This window comes from Nipponia nippon, unplaced genomic scaffold (assembly GCF_047370975.1).
Source record: "Nipponia nippon isolate SJK-2023a ecotype South Korea unplaced genomic scaffold, ASM4737097v1 scaffold_11, whole genome shotgun sequence".
In the NCBI taxonomy this organism is placed as follows: Eukaryota; Metazoa; Chordata; class Aves; order Pelecaniformes; family Threskiornithidae; genus Nipponia; species Nipponia nippon.
In genome coordinates this window covers 21,665,914-21,678,108 of record NW_028262302.1, presented here as the reverse complement: position 1 = coordinate 21,678,108, position 12,195 = coordinate 21,665,914, and positions in this window count along the sequence as shown.

The window sequence follows — 12,195 nt, the reverse complement described above, 5'->3', positions numbered from 1 at the left end:
TGGTGGTCAGAAGATAAGCTTTGAAAACCCAGGGTAGAGGGAATTTCATAGTGAATTTATTTGTTTCAGTCTGTTTATTCCTCTAGCATTCTGTGCAGGAGGGTCAGAAGGGCTGTTGGGAGACCTGAGTCAGGTTTAAAAGCTCTTTATTTTGTCTCTACTACTTGCTGCCTTTGGAAAACATAAGTAAAAAAACACCAAAAAAGTAAAACTTCATATACAACATATCTCCATATCTCTTCATGTCTCCAACAGGTGGAAAGACAAGTGTTAAGGTAGACTCATAGGCTCCTTCTTGCCCAGGTTTCCCATTGCAGAATGACCCACTCTTGGGAGGAAGGATGAAGGGTTCCTTTCTGTTCGCCTCTCTACTTCCACTGAATCTCAGAACAACCTCTGCCTTCATGATTAATTCCCCTTGGGAAGAAGGAGCAGTAGGTTCAAACCCTTGTTAAGAAGAAGTACATGGCAATATGAATCAGTGAGCACTCCTGGCACAACACACTCATTCCTAGCAGTACCTGCCTCAAAGGACAGTGTTTGCAAGAAGGTGTTTTGAGCAGGTATGCATTGATGTAAAATATGGCCCTCCTCCCTCCTATTGTTCAGTCTCTGAAGGTACCTTTGTGACTACAGCCATCTCAAAAAGTAGCTTGAAGTTTTCCATGTCATTTGGCCCTTGCATATTGATATTGATAACACTTGATATTGTACAGAGATCCGCACTTCATTGTGTCACAAATACAAAAATTACAAAGCCCTTATTCATTAATGAATATGTGTACTTCATCAAAACAATAGCTTTTGCAAGAAACAGAGAGAAATACTTGGAAGGGTAGCATTCATTATCTGGATGTTCAAACACTATGGATCTGAGTCTGAACAGGTTGTGATAATCTCCCCTTATAGCCAGCAGAGTGATCTATTTTTCTGCAGTTTCCTCTCGTACCACAACAAGTGTCGAAGAAAGATCAGAGAAATTGCATCCCATAAGTGTGAAATCTCTTTGTTGACTATAAAGGGTTCCTAGGGTGACTGGCTCAGACTTGTGCATCTAGCTTTTGTCTGTCTTAAACTAGGACACATAAATTCAACCTGCAGTGTCTGAGCCTGGCTCTTCATGTTGGCAGTTTTGAAACATAACAGGCACAGATGTTGTAATATGTAGCATACGTAGCACAATGTATAACAACAAGTGCATCTCCAAGGTATGAAGAAGCAAGACTCTCTTAACTTGATCATCTTGTGGAGGGGCTTCTTTCTACCTTTGATGGACATGAGTTTTTCTACGACACAGTCAAGGCTGTCATTAACATTTGATCCTTACTCCTTGCATGTATATTCTTTAGCTTTTTAGTTTTGGATCAGGTTGTTCTTTTGAAGCACATATTCTGATTGTTTTTCTGATTACCACACTTTGGCTGATGGTAAAGAGCAGTCTTGAACCACATGAATTGGATTTCTTTTTGGCTGAAACTAAACTGGAAGATATGTTCCAGAAGTGTGCCCGTATGAAACTGCTAAAGGGAATTCAATCCATGACACCAGAGCTCCTCAAGAATGAAAGCCCCTTACTTCACTGTAATGTGGGTATCGGGTGCTCAGCATCAGCAGTTTAATTCTGCAGACACACTTCTGCCAGACTGCACTACTTGGTAATGTAGAAGAGTCTTTGTATTAAGACCTTCCTAAAATTTGGGATGCTCAATGCTGGAATTAGATGAAGCTTTTCTTTTCTCATAGTAAAAATGGACAAACCTCTCAACATCCTTCAGCTTAGCTAAGCACTGCAAAATGCAGGTATTTTTCCTCACCCTCATGTGGTTTCAAAGCTGTGCTGAAAATATAACAAGATTACCCAACCCCAGAACTTATAAAAGTCGCTGGGGAAAGAAGGTACAGAAATTGCTTGTTTAGTGGTTTGGGGAGGGTCGGGGTTGGTTAGGTTGGGGTGTTTTGGATACTCTGTTTGGATTTGGGTCACTTTTTCTTCAAATGTGTCATCATTCATCCATCCAATCCAAAAATAATTACATCTTGTTTGATAAGGTAACCCTAAATGATATTTTGAAATGCATATACAGGTGATATTTAACATGGGACAAAAGGTAAAGGTTAAAGAAGAGATCTGAGGCATGGTTTTACTAGGCAGGACTGATGTTGTTAAGAGAGCTGTATCACTTCTACGGCTCCTACGGCTTACATAGTACAGTTTATCTGACAGGGGTTGTCATATCTGAGAAGTACCAAGCCTGTAGTTTACTGAAATCCATCACAACCAGGTAGACTTTTGCTTTCAGGCAGTCTCTGGGAAGAGTTTCCTTATGTCATTTGAACAAAGATCTGCTTTTTCCTGAAAAGCAGGGAGCAGTTTTTCTAAAGCATGAGCTGTGTGGAAAGGCATGTATACTTCTCCTTGAGTGGAGCCTGCTTGTGCACTTGATATAAATTTAATCATTATACATGCCATTCTTTTTTATTAAAATAATAACATCTTCCAGGCAATCAAGCTGAGTTTCTTGAAACTCAGCAGTTTTACCTGCTTATTTATGGTAACATCAAAGTATGGGCACTCTCATTACAGTCTGTAAATAACCAGGGTTATGTCCTTGATCGGTGAAATATTAGCATTGTGTGAGTGGGAGTGCCTGTCTGTTACCCCTGGGAGGCTATAAAGTGCACAGAAAATAATTACCTTTTTTTTTTTTTTTTTTTTAGTTTTTTTAATAATACAGTCATCCTTTACTGATGGGGTATCTATCATGATCTGGTGGTCTCTTATACTGTCTTCCACAACATCTCAAACAGAAGCTGAAGAAATCATGAGGCTGCACAATGTGATGGTTCCCTGCATATTTAATCCCACAGACAAGTCCATGCAGAGTAGAAGGACACAACCCAGCCCATTTTCATGCATTAAATGCTAGAGAAAGGGTGTCAGGGAACAGAATAAGGGTTTGCTGGTGAAGTCCTGTTGCATACAACTTCAGTGCAACCCTTGTAATGTTTTCCCTCCCAGTGACAGACCAAAAAGCTTATATACATCAGGGGTATGCTGAGAGGAGGCATTTAAAGGTGACAGCTGGCAGTGGTGGCTCTACAGTTGCTCAGTTCTGTAAGAGCTGTGACCCCTACTTGTAATCTAGGATTTTACAATGACTCCCAGACCTCAAGGGATGGAGATTGCCCCTGCACTATATGGAAGCCAAAGAACTGCAAAAGCAAGCTTTTTAGTGAGCCTGGGAAGCTGGACCTCTGTGGGGCCGTATGTCGGAGCTGTTCCATAGGTGATGCTGGCACCCACATAAGAGAAGACATAAAATCAATCCTGAATATCCGTGTCTACGTCACTAGGAGAGAAAACTGTGCCTATGTGGTAATACAAATGGCGCAAAGTGAAATTCATTTTGGGTCCAGTTGCTCTTACTGACCTTGGGCTCACACATTCTACCATAGGTAGATGTAGTCATGGGTTTACTGCCTTAAGCTAATCTGCTCCTCCTTTGCACCATACATGTACATGAGTAGCAGCATTTGTGCTCTCAATTACCCTGTCTCCAAGGATGAGGAATCTTAATAGCATACTTTACTTGGCCATACCCAGTAATTAGCCATCACATTTGCAATTGTTCATCATTTCAGTGTTTATTAATTTTTCGTCATTTAACCCTGAAGATGAGGTGTTAGGGGTAGAAATGTGAAATCCATTGCCAAAATACTCATCCTGCCGACACAGTGCCTGTGATATTTACATTTGTGATGTACTGATGAGCAAAGTTGAGATTTCTGGGTGGGAGAGATTCATGGGCAAAGGCTTGAAATGGTGTAAGAGCTTCTAGAAATGTTAGGTCTGCAGGGAACAGGATATGAGGTTTCTGCCACTCCTTAGCAGATCATTAGTACATTGTGTGAATATTTGTGTGTCCTCCTCCATCCTCAGAGTTCCCCAAATATTTGCATTTTTACCTGTAGCTAGTGCTTCATTTTAGCATTTCTCCGAACATTAAACGTCCTGAGCAAATGTATTGACACAGCACAGCCTGTTACAAAATCACCCACACTTTACAGAGATGTGTAAATTGCTTATATTATTATTCTTTCCTTTCTGACCTCTTTCTCTATATTTTTTTTCTCATTTAGCTGTTCTCACACAATGACATGCGCTAAGTGTTCCTTTCAGCATGTGAATGTCAAGATAACCCAAGGTTAAATTATAGCTTGCTAAAGAGGAGCCTTGAACCATGTGATGTTATGCTTCCATTTCTTTCTTGCTGCGGGTGGGGGTAGGGGGCAGAGGGACAAGGAGGAGGTTTAGTGGCAGTATTTAACAAAATATCCATATTCTAGCTTTGTGATTTTGCTCTTTATTCACACTCTCACTTAAGGTGTACGCCATGCTTGCATGTGTGTTAAACAACATCTGAAGAAGTTGGAATACATTAGCATTTTAAGCAACATGAAAATGTACAGGGTACCATCTGGGACTCTGCAAGTTGTAATATGAAGAAACAAGTTGTATTTAAAAGCTACATTTAATGTTTGGAACAAAATCTGTGTTTTCTTAACAGCTGAGAAGAAAACATTTTCCAAAACAAGGCTTAGCTGCCTGGGCTCTCCCCAGCAGCCTGATGCTCTGTGAAATGGGGAAGGAGGGTCCCACTTTATGCAGTTTTCCTCCCTTGATGGGAGGAAAAGTTTTCACGGCTTTTTTGGTTTGCTTACTTTTCCACTCTGTAGGCAATGTTAAGAACTTATGTGCTGTGCCACAAAAAAACAGGTTCAGAGGAATTTGCCTGAAAAATCTTTGTTTTGCTGATCCCTTTTTAAGGTTCACTTGCCCACAGCTGGGCATCAAGCCTCTCCACCTTGTCTAGCACATCTGGGGAGGGGCTGCTCTCCTGTGAGCAGTCTACTGCTCTCAGTAAATCACTTCATTTCTCTGTGCTAGTGATCGATTTTGTCCTGATTTTACTTACCTGTCAAATGAGTGTTCCGCTGCTTCACTTAGAGGTCTACACATGGAAATTGCTGTATTAGAAAAAAACGACAAGTGAAAATTAGATCAATTAAGAAGTTTCTCTGTTCTGATGTTTTCTTATGAGCTTTGTCAAAGCTGCATTTCAGGGTAGACGTGAAGGATCTACACACACCAGCTTGCCTTGGTCAGTCTCAAGGTGAGTTGATCAAAGCTGATGAGTGTAACACCCAGATTAATTGAGGACAGGCTATTCTGTTCATGTTATTAGATTTACATATACCCTTGATTATTAACACCAGAGCATGCTGGAGATAATCTTCTGACACTGAATATGATGACTGGGGGCTCTGAGCCTGTTTCTCGTTTCACTCCACATTGATTCCCACGGTGTCTGAGTGTGTGCTTAGAGTTAAGCATGCTCTAGTGCACTGATAAACTTAATCTTGGAGGAACCTAAGGCAGGTTCCCGTGAAACATGTCACACACAACACACAGTAAGATGGCAAAGCAAGAAAGTTTTATTACCTGCCTATAGATAGAAAACATAGGTCTTGTAGCTCGTAATATGGCTCTCACTAAAGAAGACTTTGTACCATGCAGCATTACTACACAGTCTCAATGTCTGCAACAAACAGCTCACCACTTCTCTGGCTTTGGATGTCACCCAGGCAGTAAAGACGGCACGGGTCTGCCTTTGCAAGGGAAGAGGCATGCCTTCTGAAATGGGGTCTGTGCTGTCCAACAGGGGAAGCAACTGGAAAGTAAGATGGGAGGTGGGCTGGGTACAGGGCTGGATTGTTAGCCACCCATAGTCCCATGGCTGAACTGGGCTAGACAGAAACCCTGTGCTGAGGAAGCCTCCGAACAGCACTCTGTAGGGGCAGCATCCATGCTGATTAAGGTTATGGGGTATAGTTTGTGCTTCCGGGGGAATGGATATAGGATTGCTGAGAGTAGATCAGAGAATGATAAGATACATTTTCCCACAGGCTCCACTTTCTCTGCTAGGTAATAACTGACTACATGTAATTGGTAAATCAAAGGTCTTGTTGCTTTAAAACAAAAGAACAGCACATCCAGGAGTACAAACCCTAAATAATGAATAATAAGAATAATGTTATTGAACAGCTGCAATGCTGCAGTGAGTACTTAAATGTCAGCTTTAAAAACCTATATGCCAAATATATCTTCTCTTGGAGAGAATATTTACCTTAATGTTCTCTAATGAAAAATATAGCTAAAAGATTTATAATTACAGTGGTACACTTAGAAAGGATTTACAAGTATCAATGTATCTACTGAGCTGAAAGAAACTCCATTAAGTTTTGCCCCCTAAAAATGGCTGTTGCCTTCCCTGTTCCCAAATAAAATAATATGAGTAGATGTTTTTCCTGTGAACATTCATTAAATGCTCATCAGGCATAATCTAAGTGACAGCAGAGCTTCAAGACACAAATCACTCTCATGTATCCTCACACTGGATCATTCATTTAAATATGTACTTGTCTCTTCTTTTCTTTTTTTTAATGATGCCTTTTCTGTTGCAAGAAGAGATGTTTGATTGCTCTTTACAGGTAAAATTTTTTTTACCCCTTTTTAAAAATCATTAACATAATAGAAGAGTGGCATTTCTCCCCTTAAATGATTCACAAATAAGACAGAGAATTTTTAAAGACTTTTTTGCTCTTGTTCTTTTAACAGAAATAATTCTTTAAAACAGATTGCCTGAAGTTAAAGGATGTTATTGCCTCCCTCCCCCAAATAAACTTCTCTTTATGAGGAAAACCTGAATATAAATGAAATCTTTTAGTCTACAGAGAATGGAGAAAACTAGATAAATTGAATGAAAATGGACTATTAAAGGAAATTAGGAGCATACGCTGCTTTTTTGAAAGGGCTCAAACATTAGCTATAAGTCTTTTAAATCGGCTGATTGTTGGCGGAAGAATGAAATGAGGTAGGCATGATATGCATAGACTCCAAATGCATTACTACATTCATCACATGAGAGCTGAAGGGAACAGCAAGGATTTTCCTAAAAGGAAAACAAGGCAGGGAGGAACATTTACATTGTCTGATGTGGAGAAAAGGATGATATATATTCCATTTAGAGGCCAGCCTGTCATTGCCCTAAGTCAGCTGCTTGGTAAAGGGGAGGGAGTTGTCTTAGCAAAATCTCTCCACATGCTATTGCACTCGTGGTAGTGGGATGAAAAGCCACGAGAGACCTTTCTCTAAAATGGGAGCAACTAATCATGAATCCATTGCTTGAACGTTGTCAGCCACCAATGCAGCACATACATTATCATGTTTGCAGAGATGCTGTTGTTAATGCCCGCAGCACAATGGAGTTATTAAATCCTGAAGCCAGCCTGACTCAGAAGAAGTGGTGCCTGCCTATGGCTACACAGACTCTCCTGGGTGTCTCGTCATCTATGTGCTGTCCTGAAGCAATGACAAAACAGGACTGCAAAGTCCTCTGCCTGCTCCAAGGATTGCTGGGTGTAGGAGTATCTTCCTTGCACAGGGGGCAAGAAAATGTGGACACCGTCCAACTTGAGGATTTGCATGAAGGCAGCTAAGCCAGCTGCAGAGATTGGGCTGCTGAACTAGATACTAGTCTGGAGTCACCACTGATCTAATAGAAGACAGTTATACCCATATTTATACGTATGAGACTACAGGTGCCTATATCCCATGAGTCCATCACTCTGTTTTGCATCTCCCTCCCCTTCTTCCCCTTGGGGAGGAGCAGTACATCAGCAAAGCACACAAATCAAGGCCACTGATGTCTGCGTTTGCATTCACTTACTCTCTTGATAGCAGTTTTTCCCCTCTCCATGGATCACTTTACTATAATTTGAAGTCATCATACGCCATCATCTATTTGCATTCCTGCAGTTTAGTGTCTTTTAGAGGTTGTGTGTAAAGCAGCTTTAATTCACAGGTGTAATTTAAACAGTTATGGATCAGATCCAACTCTCAGGGACATCCATTGGGACATTTCTGCAAATTCAGTTCACTCTGCAAAAGGCAAACAGCATGGTCAAGAGGAGGGGATGCTGAATGTGATGATTTACGTGTCACTGACCTCAGGACCAAGATATTGGTTTTTATTTTCTTATCTGATGTGGAAACTCTCAGGAGAATTCGGTGAACATCATGATTCTGTTCGCTTCTCCTTGAAACATGCCACATTAACTTGCAAAGAAGGTACGTGGGCTGGAGATTAAAATGAGTTTATAAGGTATCCGTACAATATTAGCAGTGGAGGGCACAATTCCGCTTTTAATTCCATGACAGCAAACCTGAACCTCGTGGGATTATGCCACATCAATTCAATATAAAAGGAAGGTATGCCTAAAATGTGTAAAAGTGTATGTCTGGACTCTACAAAAAACAGGAGTGATCAGATATGGTGTTTTGCTGCTTGGGAGAAACCCATCTCCCTGTTCCAATAAGAAGCAGTATCTTATAATTAGAAAGCATCTGACTGTCTGTCTTGAGGAGCTAATATGGTACAACAGCATTTCTGATAGCTTCCGAAAATAGCCAGCAGTATGAGCAGTGATGTGAGAACCAAAGCCGTCTGGCTCACTAACAGAGCCAGAGTATTTCTTCCCACATGAGTGTAAACGCAGCTTGATGTCCTTAGCCTTTTCCCTCTTCTTCAAAATTTGCTGTAGCTGAGGGGCCAGATGCCCTCTGACTGTACTCCAGGATTGTTAACATGGTTTGCGGATACAGGTCATTGATACAGATAATGTAATAACTAAATATACAAAGTACCCCAAGCTGATCTTTAAACAGGCTTCACTGTTTATCATGGGCTCCAGCATGCATTTGTTTTCCTGTTCATCATTTTTGATGTCTGATTTCTTGCACACTCAGCAGTATGCTGCAGGGGCAGGGACTTCTCCTGCACAGCGGGGCTTACAGTCCCTTTGCCTGTCATGGCTTCAGCTGCACGTAAGCCAGCTCCCACCCGCATGGTGGGAATGAGGACCTTTCCCTGGCCCATTAAATGCTGCAAGGTGCTTGGGTGTTATAGGTAGCAGACCATACCATGCAGCTATTTCTTTTAGTTAAGAAGTTTACAAGGAGGAGATTCTCATAGCAAAATATGTTATTAAACAGCTTTTCTACAGATTTAACTCCACCATATTGGAATATGTCAGGGCCTTTATGCACACGCATGTGCATCTGTCTGCTATTCTGTGAAAACAGAAATAGTGGTACAGGGACTAAATCTTTTTAATTGGATATTCACTATGTTTGCTACCAGGTTTGTTTTTTTTCTCTCCTTGAAAGATCAAGTGTTCCTCAAGCATGTTGATTAAAAGATATTTATCGATCCTGGTTCCTCTTTTCTGCAGACAGCATTTGCAGTAGCTGCTGTATAGCTCAAGAACATATTATGACAGCCTGGTAGCTAGATTTATTATGCTGGTGTCTAGATCTGCACTTCCACACAGTGGCAGAGAATCAACCCACCAGCTAGTCTTTCCAGTGATTATGATAATCCTGTAGACAAATAAACTGGGAAATGGTTTGATTTTATTGTTTTCTTAGACACCAAAAGACATCCTCATCTTTAGCAGTGTTTTAAAATGAATTAAATAATCAGCAGACTTCCCTGGGAAAGGATCTATGAGGAGCACAAACCAGCCCTGGGCACTGTTCGTGCTGCAAGGCTGAGAAACACTATGGCTGCATGACTCAGGTCAGCTCACAGCCACAATAGCAAAACCCTATACTTCATTTCTGCTAAGTTTCCTACAATACCCTTGACAGTGGCCAAGCAGCTGGTGTGCTCTGCTTGTTATGCAAACTATAATCATATCACTGTGCCTTGTGCTTCCATGTCTTTTTGACATACTCTCCTAGTCCCTCCTGCCAGATTTGCAGGGTTCTGCTCTTTCCTCACTGATGCTGAAGCAGACGGTCATGCCCACATGGGGGTCTGTGAGGGATCAGCAATCCCAGCAGTAATGACACTGCTGCTTTCCTAAAATCATCGGTCTGAGAGGTGGTTGATCCACATCACAACTCACATGGGAAAATGGGTTCAGACAGCCCATGTCCTCCGCTGACCTAAAATCACACTGACATAAATCGCTGAACTGGACTGATAAGTTCTGCAAAACAGCAGCGGGTATTCTCTGGGACTGACATCTGTGCTACTGTGTTCGCCCACCATGTTATCACTGCTGGCACGTGTCGTGCAGGCAGGGAACAGCGGCAGAGCATGCACTCCATCCATGGGCTGTGCAGGCACAGGCTGGCTTGCATCGATTGTTTCATCAGAGAGTAAATCCTGGGACTGATGAGTGAGTGATGAGAAAATATTAGGAAGCTCCCACTGAAAGGTGGGAGCCATTGCAGCCCTCTGAGAAAGTGTTGATAGGAGTATGCTGTTGTACTGATTGTAACTGCGGGTGCAGTAATAACTCATTGGAAATTGGTATTGCATGCAGATTCAGAAATGTGAATGACTGGGAAGATCTGTAAAGAAATGCAAAATGTTGGGAGCAGAAAGGAAAACCCAGCAGCCTCCAGAGGCTATGGGATACAGCTGAAAGGGTCAGTTTGACCTATGTGTTCTGCAGGATTTTTTTCAGAAAGGTGAGGAAGAGGGACAAGCCTGGTGGAGTTCCTCCAGCACACAGATAAATAGCCTTGCTTTGCAGTGCTTTGCCCAAGATGGCAGCGCTTGAAGTGCAAAGATGAAACAAAGAAAGCAGCAACAATGGAACACGTTATGTTAAAATATCAAAACCCAAGTCAGGTGTAGCTCAGTGCCTTCTTGGCCTTTTGATGCACTGTAATTATCGCACAGGGAAGATAAAAGCATTTCTCAGTGTTTTGGGAACAAATGTCTATGAGGCAAGAAATGGCACTTCTGCCTTTGGGCCAAATTCCTTGCTGTTTCAAAAGGTGAAACATGGCTGAGATAAAGGAACCTCCATCTGCTTCCCCAACACATTACTCATTTGACATCTTTGCATGAAAACTGTTAGTACTTTCTCAGGCTTTGGAATATGCTTCCTCCTTCTCAGTGCCTCAGAAAAAAAGGCAACGTCTCACCAGGCATCAAACAGCACAAAACATAGCCGTGAGAGCTGGTTGGGGGAGAATCTGGTGCCTCCAAGGTATTCTACCGATTTGAAGCATGAATAAACAGAAGAATCAAAAAATACAGGTCTGTAACTTTTAATTATCATTTCTAGAGAGAATAAATTGTGAAATCACTGCTATTTGCAGAACTGAAAACACACCCACTCGAAGTGGAATTTCTTGGGGAAGCTTTTTGTCTACAAAGCCACTGGAACAGCCAGAGAAATAATTATAAACCTTTTTTGTTCACTTATAGTGACTTCAGTAAGTTAAAAATGTTGATAGTGGTTTTGGTCTCAACAAGTGTGCTGCACTTTATATATGTATACATACATTATAGTCCAATATAATGTAATATGTGTATGATAGCTTTTGGCAAAATATTGGTAATAATTTTTAAAATTAGCTTGAAATTTGAAACAAGATCATGGTAGATTATTTTATTTTTATTGACTGATATTGTTGACCTGCTCTAGTCCATTCTTCCCGTTAGGAAAATGAAGCAGATTCCTGGCCCACTGAAGTCTATGGGGTTGTGCGGTTGTGCCTTTCCCTCCAGTGCAGATAGTATCATCTTAAATTAGCTTTCATTCTCTACCTTCTGATGAGCTTTCTGTAACTGGTGAGACAAATTACAGGGGGGTTTCTCTTCTCTGGCTGGATGAGCAAATAAACACTTCAAGAACAATACGAGGTTTTATACCAACATTTCTTGTGAGGCAAAAGAAATCATTGCATGAGATTTCTAGAAGCCTCAGCAGTATGCTCCCTTGTCTTTTGATGTAGTCAAAATGATTTTCCCATCTTCACCTTCTAAAAATCACCTGGGCTCTGAGCTTGGTACTTCTTTTGAGTATTGCTGTTCTTTCCCTGCAGATTGCCATTGGTGGCAATGTTTTCTTTCTAAATTCTTCCATGCCTAAGTGTGGGCACCTCTCGCTCAAAGGTAGCACTTCCCCAATGCTTCCCCAATGCATTCATATGGATAGAGCAGCGATCACACCGTCTCAGAAGTATATCCCTGCGTGGTTATTTGAGGCTCTGCATCTCTATCTGAACTAAGGATGCACAAGCTGTAGGTATAGAGTCTCTTCAGGAAT